Source organism: Triticum dicoccoides, chromosome 2B (genome assembly GCF_002162155.2).
Source record: "Triticum dicoccoides isolate Atlit2015 ecotype Zavitan chromosome 2B, WEW_v2.0, whole genome shotgun sequence".
Lineage (NCBI taxonomy): Eukaryota > Viridiplantae > Streptophyta > Magnoliopsida > Poales > Poaceae > Triticum > Triticum dicoccoides.
Genome location: NC_041383.1, coordinates 390,087,609 through 390,110,684, shown reverse-complemented (window position 1 = coordinate 390,110,684; position 23,076 = coordinate 390,087,609).

Here is a 23,076-nt window from a genome sequence, read left to right as displayed (position 1 = left end):
CTTTGTGATGTAGCATGAATAGAGTTTGAGATAAGAATATCATAGATAGCTAGAGAGGGTTCTTAGGCATTCTTGTCCATCCACTTGGCAAAAAGAAAAGAAGCCAAACAAGCAAAACTACAAGTGGATGTCCTCGAATGAGTAAAATATGCAAACGACATGCTCACACAATAAAATGGCAGATAAAATATGTGTCAAAGCATGCACAACCAATTCTAGCATCTATCAAGCAATTGGCAATGACTAGGTCATCTATATATGAGTATATTGACTTAGGAGTCAAATGAGAACATTTGATCATAGGTCATACTCATCGTTTAAGCTCAAGTGGGGTTGCCACTTTTACATAATGCATTGATGTGTTCACATCATTAGAGTTGCTTTAGCTCAATTCTTAGAGTAAAGCTCCCCTTAGATGTGAGATCCCCCAGAGAGGGATGAACTAACCTTGGGTTTTGTCGATGTTGACTTCATGTAGGTGTCGAAGATGTGGATGCTCTATGTTGATGTTGATCTTTTGGAGCAATCATTTGGAGTGAGTTGCACTTTCAATACCTACACGGGTTAGTCCCACAAGGAACAAACAAGGATATCCATAGACATAGAGTGATGCACACACAAGATGATATCCATGAAAGCATTAGGTTACCTTGTCCCTTGTCTTACCAACAAGAGGGTTTGTGACTCCATGAACTAGTGCAAGATGTGGAAGTTGATTGCACTTGTCCTTGCCAAAATAATAAGAGTGAAGTATGTTGGCGGAGTCACCCTCAAGAACTCTCTAGTTCTTCTTCTTCGGGATCCACACCATCTTGATGGGAATCCTTGGAGTTGTAGTCCTACTTGATGAAGTAGAACTTGGCGTAGGTTTGGTAACCCACTTGACCAAGGCCTTGGGAGCTTCTTCAAATGCATCAATATCCTCTTGAAGCTTGTCCTTGCCTTTATGCTTGTGGTCTTGTGGTGGAAGATCATCTTGTGCTTGTGTTCCTTTGAAAGAAGTAGGATCATACTTCTTTTGTTGAGGAACAAACTTCGTCTTGGGGTATTGATCTTTTCCCCACTCAACTCCATTGGCATTGAACTTTCGTTCAAAACCAACACCTTGGTTCTTCCGGTGCCTTCCTTGCTTGCGTACAATTTCTTTGAATTGCTTACTTCTGGCAAGGCTCTTCTAAACACCTTTCTCTATAATTCCCTTCAATAAGTTGTTTTCTTGCTCAAGTGTAACTTGGCTAAGAGAAGCATTAGTGGAATCAAGAGAACAACTAGAAGCAACCACATTGGATTTAGCATGGTGATTATCGTTACTACTAGAGGAAGAATCTTTCTTGTTCTTGTTACTAGTCTTGACTTGAGGCATGTAAGTAGATAAGAGTAAACGCTTGGCAATGTAAGAAGAACTTTTCTTGCGAAGATCATCATTGATAGCTTTTAAAAACTCATGCTCTTGCTCAAGGTTGAGCTTTTCAAAGCGTAACTTCTCATGAGTCTTTAAAAGTTCTCGATGATCTTCCAAGATAGTTTCATGAGCTAACTTAAGAGTGTTTAGTTCTTTAGTTAGGCGCTCAATCTTATCCTTATCATTGTCATTCGTTTTATCTTGATTAGCATGATTAATTGACGTTTCATCATAGTATTCATCACTAGAGTTGTCAACAAGTAAATCATCATCACCTAACAAGTCATCTTCATCACTATTGAAATCAACATACTCGGGGTGTAATACCTTAGGGCCTTTAGCCATGAAGCATCTTCCAAGTCCTTCATTTGGTGAATCAAATATGTCGTAGGAGTTGGTTGACACAAGTGCTAGACCGGCAACACCTTCATCTTGAGTATGTTCTAAGTCGGAGTGATAGATTCTCTCGGAGTGATGTTCGAAATCGGAGCCGGATACCCATTCACCAACATGAGCTTGCTGTCTTTGTTTTGTGTAGCTCTTTGATGATTTGTCCTTCCTTTCCGAATCCTTGCTTCTCCGGGATGTTCTTCATTCATAACGATCATCTCTACTCCTCCTCTCTCTTGGTGGTGATTCTTCTCTTCTACTTCTTCTCTTCTCTTGTAGGGAGCCATACACTCATTGGAATAGTGTCTGGGTCTTCCACAATTGTAGCAATTACGCTCTCGACTCGAAGATCTTTTGTCATTGTACAACCTTGACTTGGAACTTCTTTCCTTGCTTCTACTCTTGTAGAACTTGTTTAAGTTCTTCACCATTAGGCTCAATTCTTCATTGAAGGCTTGTTTCTCACTTGATGATGTGGGAGCTTCACATGAGGCTTTGTAAGCACCACTTGACTTGTTATGGAGCTCTTCCTTATCCTTGAGTGACATCTCATGAGCAACAATTCTTCCAATGACGTCCGTTGGCTTGAGATTCTTGTAATTGGGCATCATTTGGATCAATGTGCACACGGTATCATATTTTCCATCCAAGGCTCTTAGGATCTTCTTGATGATGAATTTGTCGGTCATCTCTTCACTTCCTAAGTCGGCAATCTCATTTGTGATGAGAGCAAGCCTAGAGTACATTTCAGCGACGCCTTCACCATCCTTCATCTTGAACTTGTCAAGTTGACTTTGAAGCACATCCAATTTGGATTCCTTGACGGAGTCGGTACCTTCGTGCATGTCAATCAAAGTGTCCCAAATTTCCTTTGCATTCTCAAGACGGCTGATTTTGTTGAATTCTTCGGGGCACAATCCGTTGAAGAGGATATCACAAGCTTGAACGTTGTATTGCAGCATCTTCAACTCTTCCGTGCTAGCTTCACGATTCGGTTCTCTCCCATCAAAGAATTCACCTTGCAAGCCAATACACACAATAGCCCATACGGCAGGGTTATGTCTAAGAATATGCATTTTCATATTATGCTTCCAACTAGCAAAATTAGTACCATCAAAGTAAGGACCTCTACGGTGATAATTTCCCTCGCTAGACGCCATACTCTCCTAGGTTGTGAAACCAAGGCTATTACCACCAAAAGCTATGGAAATCAAAGCAAATGGAGACCAAAGCTCTGATACCACTTGTAGGATCGAAAGTATGTCTAGAGGGGGGGTGATTAGACTACTTGACCAAATAAAAGCTTACCTTTTCCCAATGTTAATTCTTGAGAGATTTTAACAAAGATAGACAAGTCAAGCAATCTTAACACAATTCAAGCAAGCATGCAAAGAGTATATGAGCAGCGGAAAGTAAAGCGTGCAACTTGCAAGAATGTAACGAGAAGGGTTTGGAGAGTGCAAACGCAATAGGAGACATGGATGTTTTTGTCGTGGTTCCGATAGGTGGTGCTATCGTACATCCACGTTGATGGAGACTTCAACCCACGAAGGGTAACGTCTGCGCGAGTCCATGGAGGGCTCCACCCAAGAAGGGTCCACGAAGAAGCAACCTTGTCTATCCCACCATGGCCGTCGCCCACGAAGGACTTGCCTCACTAGCTCTAGATCTTCACGAAGTAGGCGATCTCCTTGCCCGTACAAACTCCTTGGTTCAACGCCACAATCTTGTCGGAGGCTCCCAAGTGACACCTAGCCAATCTAGGAGACACCACTCTCCAAGAAGTAACAAATGGTGTGTTGATGATTAACTCCTTGCTCTTGTGCTTCAAATGATAGTCTCCCCAACACTCAACTCTCTCTCACAGGATTTGGATTTGGTGGAAAGAAGGTTTGAGTGGAAAGCAACTTGGGGAAGGCTAGAGATCAAGATTCATATGGTAGGATTGGAATATCTTGACCTCAACACAAGTGTAGGTGGTTCTCTCTCAGAAAATGTAAGTTGGAAGTGTAGGTTTATTCTGATGGCTCTCTCCATGAATGAAGAGGAGGTGGAGGGGTATATATAGCCTCCACAAAAATTCTAACCGTTACACACAACTTACCAATCTCGGTGGGACCGAATTGAGAAACTCGGTCAGACCGATGCAGTAAATCTAGTGACCGTTAGGATTTTTGGTGGGGCCGACATGCAACTCAGTAGGACCAATATGGTTAGGGTTAGGGCATAACGTAATCTTGGTGAGACCGATTACACAAACTCGGTGAGACCAATTTTTGTAATAAGCTAACTAGAGAGTTGGTCAGGTAAACTCGGTGGGACCGATTTGCTCATCTCGGTTGGACCGAAACGTTACGAAGGGGAAACAGAGAGTTTACATTGCAATCTTGGTGGGACCGATCACTCATCTCGGTTGGACCAAAACGTTACGAAGGGAAACAGAGAGATTACAATCCCATCTCGGTGTGACCGAGATCCCTATCGGTGAGACCGATTTGCCTAGGGTTTGTGGCAGTGGCTATGACATATGAACTCGGTGGCACCGGATAGAAAGAATCGGTGGGGCCGAGTTTGACTTTTGGTTTAGGTCATATGTGGATGTGAGAAAGTAGTTGAGGGCTTCTGAGCATATCACTAAGCACTTTGAAGCAAGAACCTCATTAAGCAACACCTCATCCCTCCTTGATAGTATTGGCTTTTCCTATAGACTCAATGCGATCTTGGATCACTAAAATATAAAATGTAGAGTCTTGAGCTTTGAGCTTGAGCCAATCGTTTTGTCCTTAGCATTTTGAGGGGTCCACTTTTCTCATCCATGCCATGCCAATCATTGAGCTTTCCTGAAATATTTATCTTTGAATAGTATTAGCTCAATGAGCTATATGTTGTTAGGAATTACCAAAACCACCTAGGGATAGTTTCACTTTCAACTATGCAATATTTTTTCTCCTTGATGGTACGTGAATCGTGCACATACTCGATGACGCAGCACGGGATGGTAGCCATGGACATGGTCGACCCTTTTTGGAGAGAGTACTAAATAACTTTGATGTGTCCCATCAACTCACAGAACAACGAGAAGCTTGCTTACTATGCCCTCTTCCTCGCCCATACGCGCGTGGTGGCTCGCAACACGAGGAGAAGCTTTTGCTTACAATAGTGGGCTTAATACAAGCGGTGGACGTGCATCAGTTCATTTGGTGTCAGATTGCCAGAAGTATATACTATAGTACCATCATCATTGTTCGACTTCCGGAAGAGGCGAAGAGCCAAGCGCAAGGTCACCTACTCTCCTTTAGTAGTATAGTACTATAGCCAAAGTTGTGCCACCTTTATAGAGCATGGTTAATAATACATGCGGGTCTTGCAGCGGCACATCATTTAGAGCAAGTACTCCCTCCGTTTCTTTTATTTCATTTGTAGGATTGTTAAAACACAGGAATAGGAAAAATAAAGGATTGTAGTGGCATGTCCACTTGAATTCCATAGTATTAGCACAACATTTGATACCACGTGAAAAACAAAGGAAGTGAAAAAAAAGTTGGAGTGGATGCTAGATTGCCAATGAACACATGATTTCATAGGAAAAATTCCTATAACATTCTATCCTATGTATCGAACGACCAATGTAGGAAAATTATGAGCGGGCGAGGGAGTCCTGGATTCGGGGGTCCTCAGGTGTCCGACCTATCCAATATGGGCCAAACTGGTGGGCTGTGAAGACAAAGTAGAAAACCTCCCCCCATGTCCGGGTAGGACTCCTGTGTGCGTGGGTAGCCAGATTGGTGTCCTAATATGCTCTTTCCTTCTCTTGTAAACTGACTTGATGTAACCCTAGGCTCCTCCGGTGTGTATATAAACCGGAGGGTTTAGTCCATAGAGGGGATCATCACAATCATAATATTCATAGGCTAGACAAGCTAGGGTTTAGCCATTATGATCTCGAGGTAGATCAACTCTTGTAACCCCTATACTCATCGAATACAATCAAGTAGGACGTAGGGTTTTACCTCCTTTAAGAGGGCCCGAACATGGGTAAACAATGTGTCCCATTGTCCATTGTTACCATCGATCCTTAGACGCACAGCTTGGGCCCGCCTACCCAAGATTTGCTGGTTTTGACACCGACATTGGTGTTTTCATTGGGAGCTCTGTTGTGTAGTCCCGAAAAAGCGATCTTTGGCTCGCCTAGTCATCAACGACAACATCACCTATGGAAGGAGCCTAACTTCTGGGCAGATCCTCTAGCTCGGCGGTTTCATCATAGGTGCCCGTATGGCCATCAAGCCAACATCGCCCCCTACGATCGCCAAACACCGTCTCCGCATCAGTCTTGAGTACTCAGAAAAGATGGATCCGGGAGACGTCTCGTCCTTAAACGAGCTGCTAGATCGCATCGCCGCCCTTGGGGTTTCAACGGATTATGGTTGGATCGGGCTTAAACCTGACTAGAGGGAAATCAATCACCCGTCGGTTACCCACCTCGTAGCGATCGTCGAGGAATGAGCCAATGACACCTCTCTCCCTATGTTGAGAACCAGATATGTTTGGATCTCCGAACCCCTTGAGCCGGATACCCTCCCTTCAGATGGGACTTTGCGTCCCCCAAACTCTGGATCGAACGTAGGATTGGTGGAGCACTTAGATCTCCCCAGACCTGAACTGGTCACCTCGGAGATTTTGCAACCTCCGGACACATATGTGGGTCGGGATTAAAATTTTAGCCCACCCACCCACCACAATCAATACTCTCCAAGAAATTCAGGACATCCAGTCATATATGACCTGATGTATGTACGGCAGCAATCTCTGGAAACGGTCCATCACTTTTGGGCCAGATTCCTACTTGTTAAAAACAAGATCAAAGCTTGCTGCAACGACAATGTAGTCTCGGTCTTCCATCGGAATTGTACCGACGAGGGAATCTAGAATGCCCTCGACCGTCGTCACATATAGAGCTTCACGGAACTATACAGGTGGTACAAAAGTACTGAGCAATGGAAAGCACATGGAAGGCCCAGAAAACTCAACTGGAGCCTCCTGTCTTTAAGCAGTGTGCGGCCCGGGCTAAACATATACACCCTAGTGAGGCATCCGATTATCAGTTCGTTGGCAGAAAAACCAAACCCTTTATGGGATAAAGGTTTGTTCTTGACGAACTCCTTGACAAGCCCTGTCCGATACATGCCACTCTGAGTATAGACTCAACCCATAGTCTTCGTACATGCTGGGTACTCAGGCAGGTAGCAAAAAGTGGGGAGGCCATCCTCGCCACCATCACTCTAGAGAAAACTCTCTGGAGAGATATGATTTTAATGTCCTCACGGTCTTCGAGACCTTTTCTTCAAATAATCGGTGTAAAAGGGCACTCCGTGACCTCGTCGAAGTCCACCAAGTAACTACGCTGAGCCCATGGAACGACGCGACAATAACCTTCACTACCGAAAACGAACCAAAGCCTCGGTCAATCCGAGCACCCGCCGCCCTTGTTCTAAACCCCATTATGGACGACTTTGGACTTACCAAAGTGCTCATGGACGGCGGCAGTGGGCTTAACATCATCTATGAGGACACGCTCGACAAAATGCAGATTGATAGAACATGCATCGAGCAAAGTAGCACCACCTTTCATAGAATCATCCCCAGTCGAGAAGCACAATGCTCTAGGAGAATTAAATTGGACGTAGTATTCGGCATGCCCGTAAACTACAGGTCTGAAGAGTTGCTCTTCCATGTGGTCCCCTTCAACAACGGATATCACGCCATCCTTGGACGAGATGCCTTCTCACGCTTCCAAGCTATACCCCATTACGGATATATGAAACTCAAAATGCCAGGACCCAATGGAATCATCACAATCTCGAGTGAACCAGATAAACAATCCGTGCTGAAAACAAAACCGCATCCTTGGCCCTCGAGGCACTATCCGAAGCCCAAGCGGCCAAAGAACTAACCACCCTACAATCAACGGTGGACATAGACGATGTGATTCTCGATAAGAGACCTAAATCCACCTCTTTCAAGCGAGCAGAGGAAATAGTTAAATTTCAAGTGCACCCGATGGACCCCAATAAAATAACATCCATCAGAGCACAGCTGGATCCAACAGTAGATGTCGCCTTACGCACATTTTTACGTGAAAATTGGGATATCTTTGCCTGGCATCCACCGGACATGCCCGGGATCCCACACAGGCTAGCCGAACACAGCCTAAACATCATTAAGGGGTTTAAACCCATTAAGCAGACACTGCGGCGATTTTCTGAACCCAAGCATCAAGCCATGTGGGAAGAGCTAGCCAAACTGCTAGAAGCCGGGTTCATCAGGGAAATCAAACACCCGGATTGGCTAGCCAACTTGGTCATGGTGCCAAAGAAGGATAAATCCTGACGCCTTTGTGTCCATTTCAAAGACCTCAATAAAGCTTGCCCTAAAGATCCTTTTCCATTGCCCCACATTGACCAGATCATCTATGCAACTGTAGGACACGATTCACTGTGTTTCCCCGATGCTTATTTCGGATACCATCAGATTAAAATGAAGGAATATGACTAGGCCGCAATGGTGTTCATCACCCCGTATGTCCCTTTCTGCTTCAACACTATGCCCTTTGGGCTTAAAAATGTAGGTGCCACTTACCAACGTATGATTCAAACATGCTTGGAAAAACAAATTGGCAAAACAGTTGAAGCATATGTGGACAATGTGGTCATCAAAACCAAACACGTCGAAACACTGGTGGACAACCTTCGCCTCACCTTCGACAACCTCGGAACATCGCCGGATCAAGTCGCCGGTGACCTTACAGGACGGTGGTGGCTCGTCGGAGTTTCTATTCCGGCGACCATTCACATGGCGGAGGGCATCTACGCGTTGCAGGTGCTCGGCCGCATCCATCTACGCAAGTGGGAGGGGCTGAGGTTAGCCGAGCTCGCTGGAGTCAAGCTCATGGCGGCGGCCGGAGTTCGGCCTCGGTTGTTTAGCCGCTGTGGTGCATGCGGAAGCTTTCAGAAGGGCTCTCTGGCCTCTTGGTGATGTGAGAAACTCGCCTCCATGCTCGGATGCGACCGGCGCAAGCTCTAGCGACGGCGGAGCCAAATGCAACGGCGAGGAGTTTCAGCCATGGTGCTTCGATGGCTAGAGGGCGTGCGCGTGCAGGGTAGAAGGGGGGGATGAAAGCAGCAGCTCACAGTGAGGTTGGCGGCACGAGAGCAAGGTCGGGGATGCGTTGTCGACGATGAATCGACCGCGGTGATCTCCGGTGGCCGGGGGCGAAGACGACGATGGTCGCAATGATGCAGGGCCTCCGAGGATGCGTGGCTCGTCGGGCGTGATGCAGACGACGAGGCGGAGCTGATGGACACGGCGGTTGCTCGAGGAATGGCCGGTGAGCGCAGTGGCAGTGGACGGCGGTGATGGCCGCGCTCGAGCTTCGCAGGGGAGAGAGCCAGAGGTGGAGGAGAGAGCAGCGAGTGAGGGAGAGGGGACAGGGGCTTCGGGGCATCGTCGTGGCGTCGCTAGGAGGGTCTGGGGAAGCAGGAGGTGTCCAGGGCAGCGCCGGCGCTCGCCACGCACCTGGTTGTCCTCCTGGCAGAGGAGGAAGAAGACGGTGCTGCCCCTTTGGACTGGGCTGCTACAGTGCTAGGCCAGGTGGGCTGCAAGTAAGTCCAGGTAACTCCTCTCTCTCTCTCTCTTATTTCTGTTACCTTTTCTAATTTCTGTTTTCTGTTATGGTTTAAAATAAATAGTAAATCATTCATAAAATCTTGGAAATAATTATGGGTGCTTTCTGAGTTATTCCAGTGACCCTTAACAATTTCCAACATTTTTGGAGCATCTAAAATATATATAGCATTTAAATAGCTCCAATTCAAATATGGTTGAATTAATTCAAAGTCTAAATATGTCCTACAAAAATGTCAACCATTTTTGGTAGATGCTTCCACCTTAATCCAGAAATGATGAACATTTTTAAAGGGCATTTTGAGTTCATTGAAAATATTTTTAGGTTGACCCTATTTGAGTTCCATTTGATGCTAGGGTTTGAACATCCCCATTTCAACTTTCAAAAGAATTTAAACATGATGTAACAAGATGCAAACACCAGGCAGTACCAGAAGCTAGGGATGTGACAACTGACCCCCACTAAACAAAAATCTTGTCCCAAAATTCAAGACGTGAGGCAAGAAGACAAAGGGGACACTAAGCATCACAAACTTCATGATCCAACTGTCTCCTTGAGGTTCTTGAGTTGTTGACTCAAATTGATCTTGATGTCTTTGCTTTCGAGATCTTCATCCAATACGAGGACAAAAAGCGAGACATGTCTACATAGATGGATCATCTTAATGATCAGAAGATCAACTCGCGGAATGAGACGTAGAAACATCTCTCAAGCCAAGACACAAAGCATCTACCCAAAGGGATGGAGTGAAACAGATGACGAGGGCTCGCTAGGTAGACAACAAGTCCACACTTAAGAAGGTGTTGAACGGTTGTCAACGTAGCGAGGAGTTGAGTTTCCATGACACTGTAACGAGACATCTTAGAGGAGGTGACTCGTAGAATTGTTACCTTAAGTGGCAAAAGGTATTACTTTTGATTCATAGATCAATAGAATTCTCTATACCAGCCTGAGGAAATTCTAGAGCAATCGTTTGAAGGAGTTCGGTGGAATGGCATACTCGGACTGGAATGGATGATATGGATTACCTTGTTGGAGACAACGCAATGGATGATTTTGCTTATCATCGGAAATGGATGGGATCCAAGGTAGAATGGCACAATGGCGGTGCAAGCTGGGAACAAAATGCAAATGCTGGGAATGATTCTAGTAATTGGGGAGAAACCCAACAATAGAGAGAGAATCCACTGTTTGAAAGGTTATAGCATAACCGAGGAAAACTGGGAGCGACCCAGTTAGTGCCAGTGATAACACCTAGCGCTTGTGCGTGCTCTCAAGAACTTGAGCATTTCCATATTCATCAAGGTTTTACCAATATCCGTGTCAAGGATCCTGGCAACACAACTTACTACCATGATGAATGGTGATGGAGGATGCAAATGCAAAGGAAGATAACACCTTCTCAGATTTCACCTTAGCGAGGCCAAGGGATCAAAATCCGGATGATCGACCGAGAGACATTTAGCACTCCGCTTCTAATGTTCTCCTTGATGCGCTAGCGTATCCCATTCATTGAAATGGTTTGGTAACTAGAACATCAAGTAACAGGTCAGACTTCGAGAACACCAAAAATCCATAAGGGACAACTAGGGAGTAATTCCTTCGAAGTCCTTATGGGGAGGTGGCCAACTTTCTTAATCAAGGTACTACAATGGTAGGTCTTCCGGCTGGGTGTGTTGGCCACGACATCCACTTTACCGGTTACAGAGAGACCAATATTATATTGCTTGGGAAACATCCCAACCATCATATCTGCCTGAGATTCAGATCTGGTTGGTGTCAGGATTTCCAGACTCATCAGGTCTAGAAAGAAAAAATTAAAGCTTGCAACACAAATCAACGAGATGACGTTGCAGGATTCTCGGAAAATGAACTATGATAGGAAGCTTCAAAACATGAGCTGGTTCTACTACACACATGTGAACACACTGTCCCAAACAAGCATGACCACGTAGTAGTCTTATAGTAAAACACTACCGAGTTCAGGTTGGGAACCATCGTTAATGACATCGAAGTCTCCATGCGTGGAAGTCCAAAGAGTTCACCTTGGACAGACTCCTTTATCTTTGAACAACTCAATCAGTGGCTTGGTGTGCTAGGATATACATATGGAATGAAGATGATCAGTCTATCAAACCATAGAATACTTCGCATGTACATGACTGACTTGAGATGGATCCAGGGAAAACAAAACAAACTTTCTCAAATTCATGACAGCAACTTGCATCATATGCACGTGAATTAGAGGAAGTCACTTATTTCATCCAAGCATATGCTTCATGAACGAGACATGAAGAAAATTGCTTTCACAAGTTTCCAACACTAGCTCAATGTTCAACACGAATCATGGACGAGATAAGGATGTTGTCGATGGGCTCAACAACAAGTCATCGGGATTTCCATATAAGGGAATTACACAATCATGTGAACAAGGTGATTCATTGGTCAGACCAAAGGATGTAATGGAGTATGTTCGAGGAAAAATCACGAGTAAGACAACATTACGAGCATCGTTGGTTTTGATTTGATTTGAGAATAGCCCACACTCAAATCAAAGATTGGATAAGATGATAGGTCCAACAGTTGACCACAGGGATCGAGCAATGAAGGTATCATCTTTCTTCAACACTCACGCACAAGGATATCCCTTGGAATGAACTGAGTCGGAAAAGCTTTTATCTACCAACTCTCCAAGTTGTTGTTTAGCTTAACCAACTAGCTCAGGGTATCCAACACGGATTCTTGGAGAAAGGGTGGTTTACAAGAAAACCAACTTGATCACGAACTCAACATAGCGGTCAGGTGAAAACCTGGTGATACCTCCGAGAAGAAATTCGGAAAATCGTGAACCACCGATATGCTGCTAAGCTCAAGAACAACCTTGCTTTTCAGGCAAGACGATATGATCCAATGAGCGAGGATTTGACAAAATCCTAGCTCATTAATCGAGGAATGCACCAGGAAAGTGGACTAGGTAGCACGATCAATCTTAGAATGGTGACTCAGACCAACACACTAAGAATAAAAATATTGTCCTTTGACTACCAGGTAACAAGGTTGCTAGGAGTAATAATTTCACACATCATAGTTCACCCGTGGCATTCCGGTTGCAACAACACGGGGACCGAGAAATGAATAATGAGGGTGAGAAGTATCACTGTATCAAGAGTTCATAGGAGGGTGTGCAATTCCCATGATAATCCTGACATGAAGGAGGTAATACTCTAGGGTAGAACAAAATCAAAAGCTGGATTGGCATTTTGATTTGCGGATTACAACTACTTGGACCCAATTCTGGATATGAATGAGGTACTGGAGTTTTTTTTCTCCTAGTCATTCCAGAATAGAATGACTTGACGGACCACAAGAGTAAAAGGCATCGATGAATGAATGCATGCATACTCTTGACTATCAATTGATAGACGAGGGCCAGAAAACAACTAAAGAGGGACGACCCAAAAGAACATATGATTTTCTGAGTTGTGGATGCATGGAATGGCATGTCGAACGAGTTCAACATATTTCTCCCGGATAACCCATGCAGAAAGGTAGATCTGGCAGAGTCACAACATAGAATCGAGAACTCGTCAAGAGCACTCTGGTGGTGATCTTTCGGTTCAACGAGGAACTTCTGCCATAAGTAGTTCATGGTATTTGGAATAGGAAAATACCACGGACCTCAAGGACTATCACAAAGGTTACTAATATCCTAAAGGAACGAGCAAACACTATCAACATGAGGTAAGTAGGGTGAATCTCGGGTTCAAGAACCCATGAGTAGAATACCTACTAATTAAATTGCATCACGGGATGCTTTCGAGAATGATGGCCAGAATGATCACACTGGGAACAAAAACATGGCTGGATTACTAGGTGATCCTCTAAGACACCTAGGGTCATAATAGTAGCTCCAACATATATGTCGAGGCAGTAGAGTACCTCAACTCACCGATTAGCGTGGTTAATCTGGCCCAAAGAAACATCAGGAAGGGAAAGGGGGATTTGCAAATGCATCAGACTATTTAGAAACCTGGGATGACTCGGACAGCATAACAGCTGTAAATGCTCAAAAGATTTGAGACATGCTGCAAAAATGGTGGCATAACCACTCAGAAGCACAATAACAAGGTTCCGAGACCAACCATGAACACACAGAAGTATTAGAAACTGAACTGGGGCTTAAATCCAACAATCTTATCAGTCTACAGATTAGTAACACGTGATCCTGATAAAAGGAAGAGAGAGCCTAGTTCCTTAACCCCGTAGGAAAGATAAGATGACTCGGATCAGAAGGCATAAGGTATAAGGAGTAAAAAGAGCCTTACGTTCCATCCCACAATCAATTCCCTTATATAACTAAAGAATTTCTAGACTCAACTTCGACCAGTTTGGCTTGGTAATCCTACAGGCAGTCAGGCTCTGATACCAAAGTTGTCAGGACCCCGACTCAATGGCACACCGATCTAGCATGTAACACCTCATATCACTTTGCGGCCTCACACATGGTATTCCCACGGGTGTCGCCTTACCAGGCCCGGGACCGTTTGCGCCTCTTGGCACACGTATATGATAGTGTCGCTAGCATCCATATGACAAGGAGCCCGGGCTAACATGGCTAGTCGTGAACCCAAAGTGGCACTAACTTACAGGGACATGCATACATGACCCAGCAACGAATGTATCGGTCAACAGCGAGTGAATCCGGGCTGTAGCAACCGTGCTAGCAGGACTCCGATAAACCGGGCTATAGTAGGCTAATAGGACTCCGGTAGAAACCGCGTGACATTTCCCCAAAGGGACAGACACATGAACGAAGAAGGACACATGTCGGCCAGCCTAAGTGTTCCGGAGCACTAGCAAGCTACCAAGGCTCAGTGGAAGCACTAGGAGACATTTCCCGGTAAGAGAGGCTACCAAGGATAAACAACCAGATAGTCAGATCCCACACATACCAAGCATTTCAATAACATACACACAATATGCTCGACATGTGCAAATACAACATGGCATCACAACATGACTCTACAACTAAAGTATTTTATTCAATAGGCTCCGTGGAGCGAGATATTACAAACATGGGTCTCATGACCCAAAATTCAGAGCATACAAGTCAAAGCACAAGCGGAAGCTTAACATGTCTGAGTACAGACATCTAGAAATGGAAAAGGCTGAGAAGCCTAATTATCTACCATATCCTGCCGAGGGCACAAGATCGTAGCTGAGGTAACAAGCTAACGTCAAAGTCCCCGTGGAACTACTAGCGAGACTAAAGTCTCTCTGCAAAAACATAAATTAAGCAACGTGAGTACAAATGTACCCAACAAGACTTACATCAGAACTAACTACATATGCACCATTATCAACAAAGGGGTGGTGGGGTTTAACTGCAGCAAGCCAGCTTTGACTCGGTGGCTATCCTGAACTACGACTGCAAGTAACTCTTTTGAGGTGGCGCACACGAGTCCACGTATTCACCAATCAATACACCACTATGGATCCGCTCCCGTCTAGCTACGAGAACGCCATCCATAGCACTCACGCTTATCTTGCACATTTTAGAGTATCCACTTCAAGTTATCTATGAACTGTATAGGCAACCCAGAAGGCCTTTACCGCTGACACGGCTATTCGAATAGATCATATTAACCCTGCAGAGGTGTACTTATTCACACACGCTCTCACCACTTATCGTCGTTTACACGTCATGTACTCGGCAACCTTCAAGCGGAAGCCCAGCGAGGGTGTCGGCCACGACCTGACTAACCACACAAGTCTCTTGTCCAACTTTATCACCTATTCGGGTTCCATCCGCAAGGAGATCCGGCCAGGGTGTCGCTCACGGCCCCAAACGATGTCAGCAGGGTTCCCAAGCCCACCATCCGGGTGCCACTTGGTACACCGTGCCACTGCACCTAGTCTGTCCCCAGCCCACCTGTACCGGGTGCCACTTGGTAGACTACTAGCACTACCTACAAACACCAGAAACTAGTTGCAACTCCTGGACAGAGATCAAGTTGATTAATAAGTCGAGAGAGCTTGGAGTGCCCGGAGCCCAAGGTGTGGTAGTAACTATTCATGGATCACAAACACAGAACTCAGTTCCTAGGGACGACTTCAATGAGACAACCCACCATGTACTCCTACATGGCCTCTCACCGCTACCTTTACCAACTCGTTCACACACTTAGCTCTCAACAGTAGGACATGTTCCATTCATCCCCGATGAATCAGACCCGACTCAACTCTAAGCAGTAGCAGGCATGACAAACAATCATGAATGAGTAGGCACATCAGGGCTCAAACAACTCCTACTCATGCTAGTGGGTTTCATCTAGTTACTGTGGCAATGACAGGTCATGCAGACGAAAGGGGTTCAACTACCGCAGCATGTAACAGTTGAATCATTGTTGTCCTAATGCAGTAAAAGAGAGCAGGAGCGAGAGAGTGGGATTTTATCAGAATGAACAAGTGGGTTTTGCTTGCCTGGCACTTCTGAAGATAGTATAGCTCTTCATCGGTGTCATCGAACTCATCGTCGGAACACGTCTATCGAGAGGGAACAACACTGACAAATAGAGAAGGGCTCAATCAATGCAATGCGCAATATGATGCATGAATGTGACGTGGCAATATGCTGTGATTTGAGCTAATGCAATAGAAAGTCATTTTTCATTAAAGTGGAATTCAAAGCTACATCAAATTCCAACTCCAAAACTATTATCAAATTTGTCCTAATCATGTTTCATCCTAAACAGTGAGGTTAACTTTCTCAAACATGCATGAAAATGGTACAGATGGATAAATTGAATTTTTCTGATAATTTTTCATATATAACACTTTTCATTCTGAGCTATAGATTAGTTTTTAGGATTTTTAGAAGTTTGAACATTTTCTGAAATAAATAAACCATTTTTGATTTATTTAAAATCCCAGGAAAACATTACTGCATCAGCAACAAGTCATGCTGACGGCACTGGTCAATAGACCGCTTCTGGTCAAACCTGACCTGTGGGTCCCGCATGTCAGTGTAACAAGGCCTAAACAGAGGCTGACCAGTGGGACCAGGTCAACACTGATTGCGCAAGTCAACCCTGACAACCTGGGCTCACCAGATTAAATCTAATCCTAACCAAAGATAAAACCTATGGTTAATTAACGTGGCGGGGTCCACTGTCAGTGATTGTGGTGGGTAATTAGTGGGTGGATTAGGCCTAGTCTAATCATGCCAGGTAAGCGTCGCCGGATCAAGTCGCCGGCGACCTTACAGGACGGCAGTGGTTCGTCGGAGTTTCTATTCCGGTGACCATTCACATGGCGGAGGGCATCTACGTGTTGCGGGTGCTCGGCCGCATCCATCTACGCAATTGGGAGGGGTTGAGGTTAGCCGAGATCGCCGGAATCAAGCTCACAGTGGCGACCGGAGTTCGGCCTTGGTGGTTTAGCCGCTGTGGTGCACGGGGAAGCTTTTGGAAGGACTCGCTGGCCTCTTGGTGATGTGAGACACTCGCCTCCATGCTCGGATGCGACCGGCGCAAGCTCTAGCGACAGCGGAGGCAAACGCGACGACGAGGAGTTTCAGCCATGGTGGTTCGATGGCTAGAGGGCGTGCGCGCGCAGGGTAGAAGGGGGAGATGAAAGCAGCAGCTCACAGCGAGGTTGGCGGCACGAGAGCAAGGTCGGGGACGCGTTGTCGACGACAAATCGACCGCGGCGATCTCTGGTGGTTGGGGGCGAAGACGACGATGGTGGCGATGATGCAGGGCCTCTGAGGATGCGTGGCTCATCGGGCGTGATGCAGACGACAAGGCGGAGCTGATGGACACGGCGGTTGCTTGAGGAACGGCAGTTGAGCACGGTGGCAGTGGACGACGGTGATGGTCGCGCTCGGGCTTCACGGGGGAGAGAGCCAGAGGTGGGGGAGAGAGCAGCGAGTGAGGGAGAGGGGACAGGGGCTTTGGGGCATCGTCGTGGCGTCGCTAGGAGGGGTCGGGGAAGTAGGAGGAGGCCAGGGCAGCGACGGTGCTCGCTATGCACCTAGTTGTCCTCCTGGCAGAGGAGGAAGAAGACGGTGCTGCCCCTTTGGGCTGTACTGCTATAGTGCTAGGCCAGGTGGGCTGCAAGTAAGTCCAGGTAACTCCTCTCTCTCTCTCTCTCTCTCTCTCTCTCTCTCTTATTTCTGTTACCTTTTCTAATTTCTGTTTTTCTGCTATGGTTTAAATAAATAGTAAACCATTCATAAAATCCTGGAAATAATTATGGGTGCTTTTTGAGTTATTCCAGTGACCCTTAACAATTTCCAACATTTTTGGAGCATCTAAAATATATATAGCATTTAAATAGCTCCAATTCAAATATGGTTGAATTAATTCAAAGTCTAAATATGTCCTGCAAAAATGTCAACCATTTTTGGTAGATGCTTCCACCTTAATCCAGAAATGATGAACATTTTTAAAGGGCATTTTGAGTTCATTGAAAATATTTTTAGGTTGACCCTATTTGAATTCCATTTGATGCTAGGGTTTGAACATCCCCATTTCAACTTTCAAAAGAATTTAAACATGATGCAACAAGATAACACCAGGCAGTACCAGAAGCTAGGGATGTTACACATACCTAACTCTACAGGCTGGCAAGGTGCATTAAATGTGTCGCCTAGTGTCACATCATAGCGTGCCCGTCAGCACTTACCGGGCTATTTTGCCAGCTCCGCACCTGCTTGTTTGACACGTCTCATGACGGGTGTCATATGAAGGTGTTTGCTGTAGAAAGTGGCTGCCATGTGGCGAAAAGCAACCACTTAGTCATCTTGGGGCTTGACATCACACTGATCTGTTACCCGAGTCACTCGTGAGGTGGAGCAGTGGAGTGGTTGGATTCCGCAAGCCCCGGCAGGGCCTGCCAGGACAATCTAGGAATACGCTTTCGGGGCAAACCCAACCTCACCAGGCTCACCTGTTCGGCATGGGAGGTTCTTCCCTTTGTGTTATCCTGCTTTCGGCTCATCTTGATCTTCTTTATCTGCACTTGGACCCTTTGATGAACTGGTCCTCCTCGCTTGGTTTGGTCTTGTGTTGTAATCTTCGCCTTCGTGCCTATGCACAGCCTGGGCAATGGACCCAGGGTTTGTTGCACCGATAGGAGCCCCCGGGCCTAGCACGAACGGGCCGCCGAGCATCGTCGGGGCAGGCCCTAACTAGTGCATAGCCAGGAGCGCAAGAACGGCTCTGCCCTTTGAGATCTTCTTTGCTTATTCCTTATCTTTAATTCGGGTCAGTTCTCGGTTTTTTCGCACGTCGTGTAACGCCAATCATGGTGGGGCCATCCTTGTAATAATACATGGATGACTTTAACGCACAGGCGGGTAACTGCCAATTCACTCTTCCCACCACGCCCTTATCCTTAGCCACGCATGCCACATGCATGGAGTGGGGTAGGTAATGGAGGCGCGTGGTGTGGAAGAGCATCAAGGCAGGGGCCCGGTCCTCTTGGATTGACGGAGGAGGACGGTGGTTACCCGCCGGGGAATCATCCCCCAGCCCCAGCCCGCCTATAAAATGAATGGCGGGGGAGGAATGGAAGCATTCACCCACATCCCTCTCTTCCTCCACCTTTTGCTTCATCTTGGGTATGCTAGAAGGAGGAGCCCGGGGCCAGGTCCCGGGCCCTAGCTTAGAGTTGATGACACCAAGTAACCGTGCTGACGCTCGGGGAGTGAGTCTGGTCCAAGTCCCAAGTGTATGGGTTGGGATCGTTAGAAATCCCAGTATTTCCCCTTCCCTTGGAACTGGGGTTGATCGATGAGGAGGGCGCCTTCCTGCCCGCCAAGGTGGGGAGCGGTGCACCTTAGGCGTCCTGGTTGCTCTTGCCGCTGATCACCTCTCTGGGGGAGGTGACGGCTTGGGAGCCTAGTATCTTCTTGGAGTGGTGGTGAAGGAGAGAAAATGCGGGACAGCGGGGAAGGCGGGTGATGGGGCGTCAGGTTGGAGTACGATGGCACCGTCGCCTTCGTAGCGTATTTCCATCCTACCGCCTCATCTTCCCGCTTTCCGCCTCCCTCCCCGGCACCATGATCACCAGTCTCTTTGGGTGATAGTCGAGGAGGGATGTTCCCTTGGTGCCTTCGTCCCCCTCCAGCAGTCTTCCAGCCGAGCGTTGGTGGTTGATCCCTCTAGTGCTCGAACTGGGGCTTCTTGCTGGTCTTTGAGATGGCGGCCGAGGCACCGTCGAGATGCTCTTCATGTCCCTCCTTCGCAACCTCGCCACTCCCGATCTTGTCAGGCTGTGCCTGGCAAGCCATGACGAGATCGGGGTGAACTCCTGCTTGGGCGCTCTCTTAGTCCTCTTTTCTTCCCACCGTAGTACCTGGCAAAGGGAAAACAAAAAGAGGAGATTGCGGGGCATGTATATTTTTTCAATCTTAAATTTGTAGGCACTTGCCAAATTTTAGTTTAAATAATGTAGTCTCTCGAACCCATGTTTGTGTCCTGTAAGGTCTGTACTTGTTTGATCTGCATGTTAATGAAAAAGGCGAATCTTGTTGGGGACTCGTGCATGTATATGTCCATGCAGAGGTGGGATGCCTCTATATTTTAAATAAACAAGTTCCCCCGGCAGGCTATCCTGCCAGTACTCTCTGTTTTGTTGCTGGGTAGTAAGCCTACCGGGCACGAACTGTAAAGAGAAACTAGCCCCCCGCTAGGCCTTATCCACCAAAGGCTACTGCGACCACCTTGACCGAAGCAGCATTTCAGTCGAAGGGTGGGAGCACCTAAGTTTCAAAGGAGTAGTGGGGTTTTCTTATGCACAAGTTCTCACTTACAGAACACGTATGGATAAGAGGAAGAACTTATCTCTTTGGCTTGTCAGAGACCGCAGTGCTGGCTTGTCTTCTTATCCCCTTCTTGAGGACTTAGTCCATGGCAGGAGCCTGTAGTTTATGCATATGAAGGTGATGCCAAATGCGACCTTATCTACATGAACATGCGATGGTCATGATATGCTTACGCATGCATGCAACTTGTCGGGGGGCCCCAACGCTTCATTTATTTCTCTGTTGCTCAGGGTCTGCGCCTGGCTTTGTACAAGGGGTTACATGCAACTGAGGCAAGGCCTGAACAAAAGGGTGGCTGTCGGGCAGGGCCTGACAGCCGAGCCTTACGGGTAGAACTTGCGGAGATGCTCAATATTCCATGAGTTTTGCAATTGAATGCCATCTTCGGTCTCCAAACGAACTGCGCTAGGTCTGGTGACTCATACAACCCGATAAGGGCCTTCCCACTTTGGCGACAACTTATTTGCACCCTTGGCAGACTGAACGCGCCTAAGGACAAGGTCACCTTCCTCAAAACACTGGGCATGAACCATGCGGCTGTGGTAGCGACGTAGGGCTTGCTGGTAGCATGCAACATGTGTAGCAGCCCAGAGACGGTTCTCCTCGAGAAGCACAGCGTTGTCACACTGGTGTTGTTCCTGCTACTTCATCGTAGGCAAGTACTCGAGGTGACCCGTAAATGAGTTCCATGGGGATAATTGCTTATGCCCCATGGACTAGGAAGAAGGGAGTCTGCCCGGTAGCTCAATTTGGTGTCATTCCGACGGACCAAAGAACTACTGGCAGCTCATCTATCCACCGCCTTCCGCACTTCAGCAACTTATCAAACGTCCTTTTCTTGAGACCTCGGAGCACTTCAGTGTTCGCCCTCTCAGCTTGTCCATTGCTTCTGGGATGTGCAATAGAGGCAAATGAGATCTTGCTTCCTAGGGCATGAACATATTGCATGAAGGCGCAACTCCTGAATTGGGTGTCATTGTCAGTGATGATCCGGGCAGGAACTCCGAAGCGTCACACCAAATCTTTCAAGAACTTGATAGCTGACTGAGCAGTCACCTTTCTCATGGCAGCTACTTCCGGCCACTTTGTAAACTTGTCGATTGAAACAAACAAGAATTCAAAGCCCCCGGCAGCTCGGGGGAAAGGGCCGAGGATATCGAGCCCCCAGACCGAAAACTACCATGACAAAGGGATTGTCTGAAGTGCTTGGGCGGGTAGATGGATATTCTTGGAATGGAACTGCCAAGCTTCACACTTAGTGACTAGCTCAACTGCATCTTGGAGGGTAGTGGGCCAATAGAATCCTTGTCGGAATGCTTTCCCAACAAAAGCCCTTGATCCAGTGTGGGAGCCGCACATTCCTTTGGTATTTCTGCTAGTAGTTCCTTTACTTCTTCCTAGAAAATGCACTTCAATTTCACACCATTGGGCCTTCTTCTGTATAGAATGTCATCAACAAAATGATACATACTGCCCTTCGGGCTACTCTTGCCACTTCTTCTTGTTGTTCGGGAAGTTCTCCAGTTTGGAGGAAATGGACTATGTGCCTTGCTCAAGCTGGAGCCTGAGGCTCGGCAACAAGGACTAATGGCACCTCCTCATCCGTGGGGCGCATCCCTCAACCACGGGGTCCAGTGACCCGGCAGGAAGGTGCAGCCCGACAATCGATGGGGAGTTGTTTCTGGTAGGGTCCCTACCAGGAACCCCGAGGGGTTCTACAAGGAGAGGCTTACTAGAGTCCAATTTCCTCCTCTTTCTGGCCATTGTTGTTGGGGATACAGAGGGATGAGTAAGATGGAGAACAAAAGTTCCTGGTTCCACAGGTAGCTTCTGCGCAGCGCACTTTGACAGATGATAAACAATGTTGTTTTCCGCATGGGGCATGTGTTCTGTTTGCAATCCGTCAAAGCGCTCCTCCAATCTTCTCACTTCCTCGACATATGCCTCCATCAATGGACTTTGGTAATCCTTGTTGACTTGTCTGACCACAAGCTGTGAATCTCATCGAATGATCAACTTCTTAATTCCCAATTCTATGGCAATCCTGAGCCCGACAAGGAGCCCTTCATACTCTGTTGTATTGTTGGCCGCCTATTCCCGAGGAAAATGCATTTGGACGACGTACTTCAGGTGCTCCCCAAAGGGAGCGTCGAGAAGCATGCCAGCCACTACACTCTGGAGAGAGAAGGCGCCATCCTCATCAGGGGTTGGCGTCCATTCTGCAATAAACTCTGCCAATGCCCTGCTCTGAATTGTTGACGTGCTTTCAAACTTCAAGCCAAAGCTGGATAACTGTAGAGCGATTCCACTATCCCGTCGGTAGCCTCTGGGTTTCGGAGTATGCTTTCCAACGGAAATCGCGTGACAACTGTGATCTCATGGGCTTGGAAGTAGTGGCACAATTTCCTTGAGGCCATAACGAGGTCAAAAATCAAATTTTGCACACCAGAATACCTGGATCAAGTCCCCTGCAATAGGGAACTGACGAAGTATACTGGGCGCTGCACCACTTTCTTCCTTGCCGCATCCTTGGTGATGAGGACATGAATACCATTGTTACACCCACAGCCCCTACCGCTACATATACCGGACCAACTACTAGAGCTCGTGCATGCTAATTAAATTATTAGGTACTTTCGTTTCTTGGTAATGATTCTAATGTTCATGAGAATATGATGCTGCCTAAATTGGATACATTTGTTTTGCTTACAAATGAAGGGCCTAGCTTGGAGAAGAATGGACATTGGAGCAAGAACAAGCATGGAGATG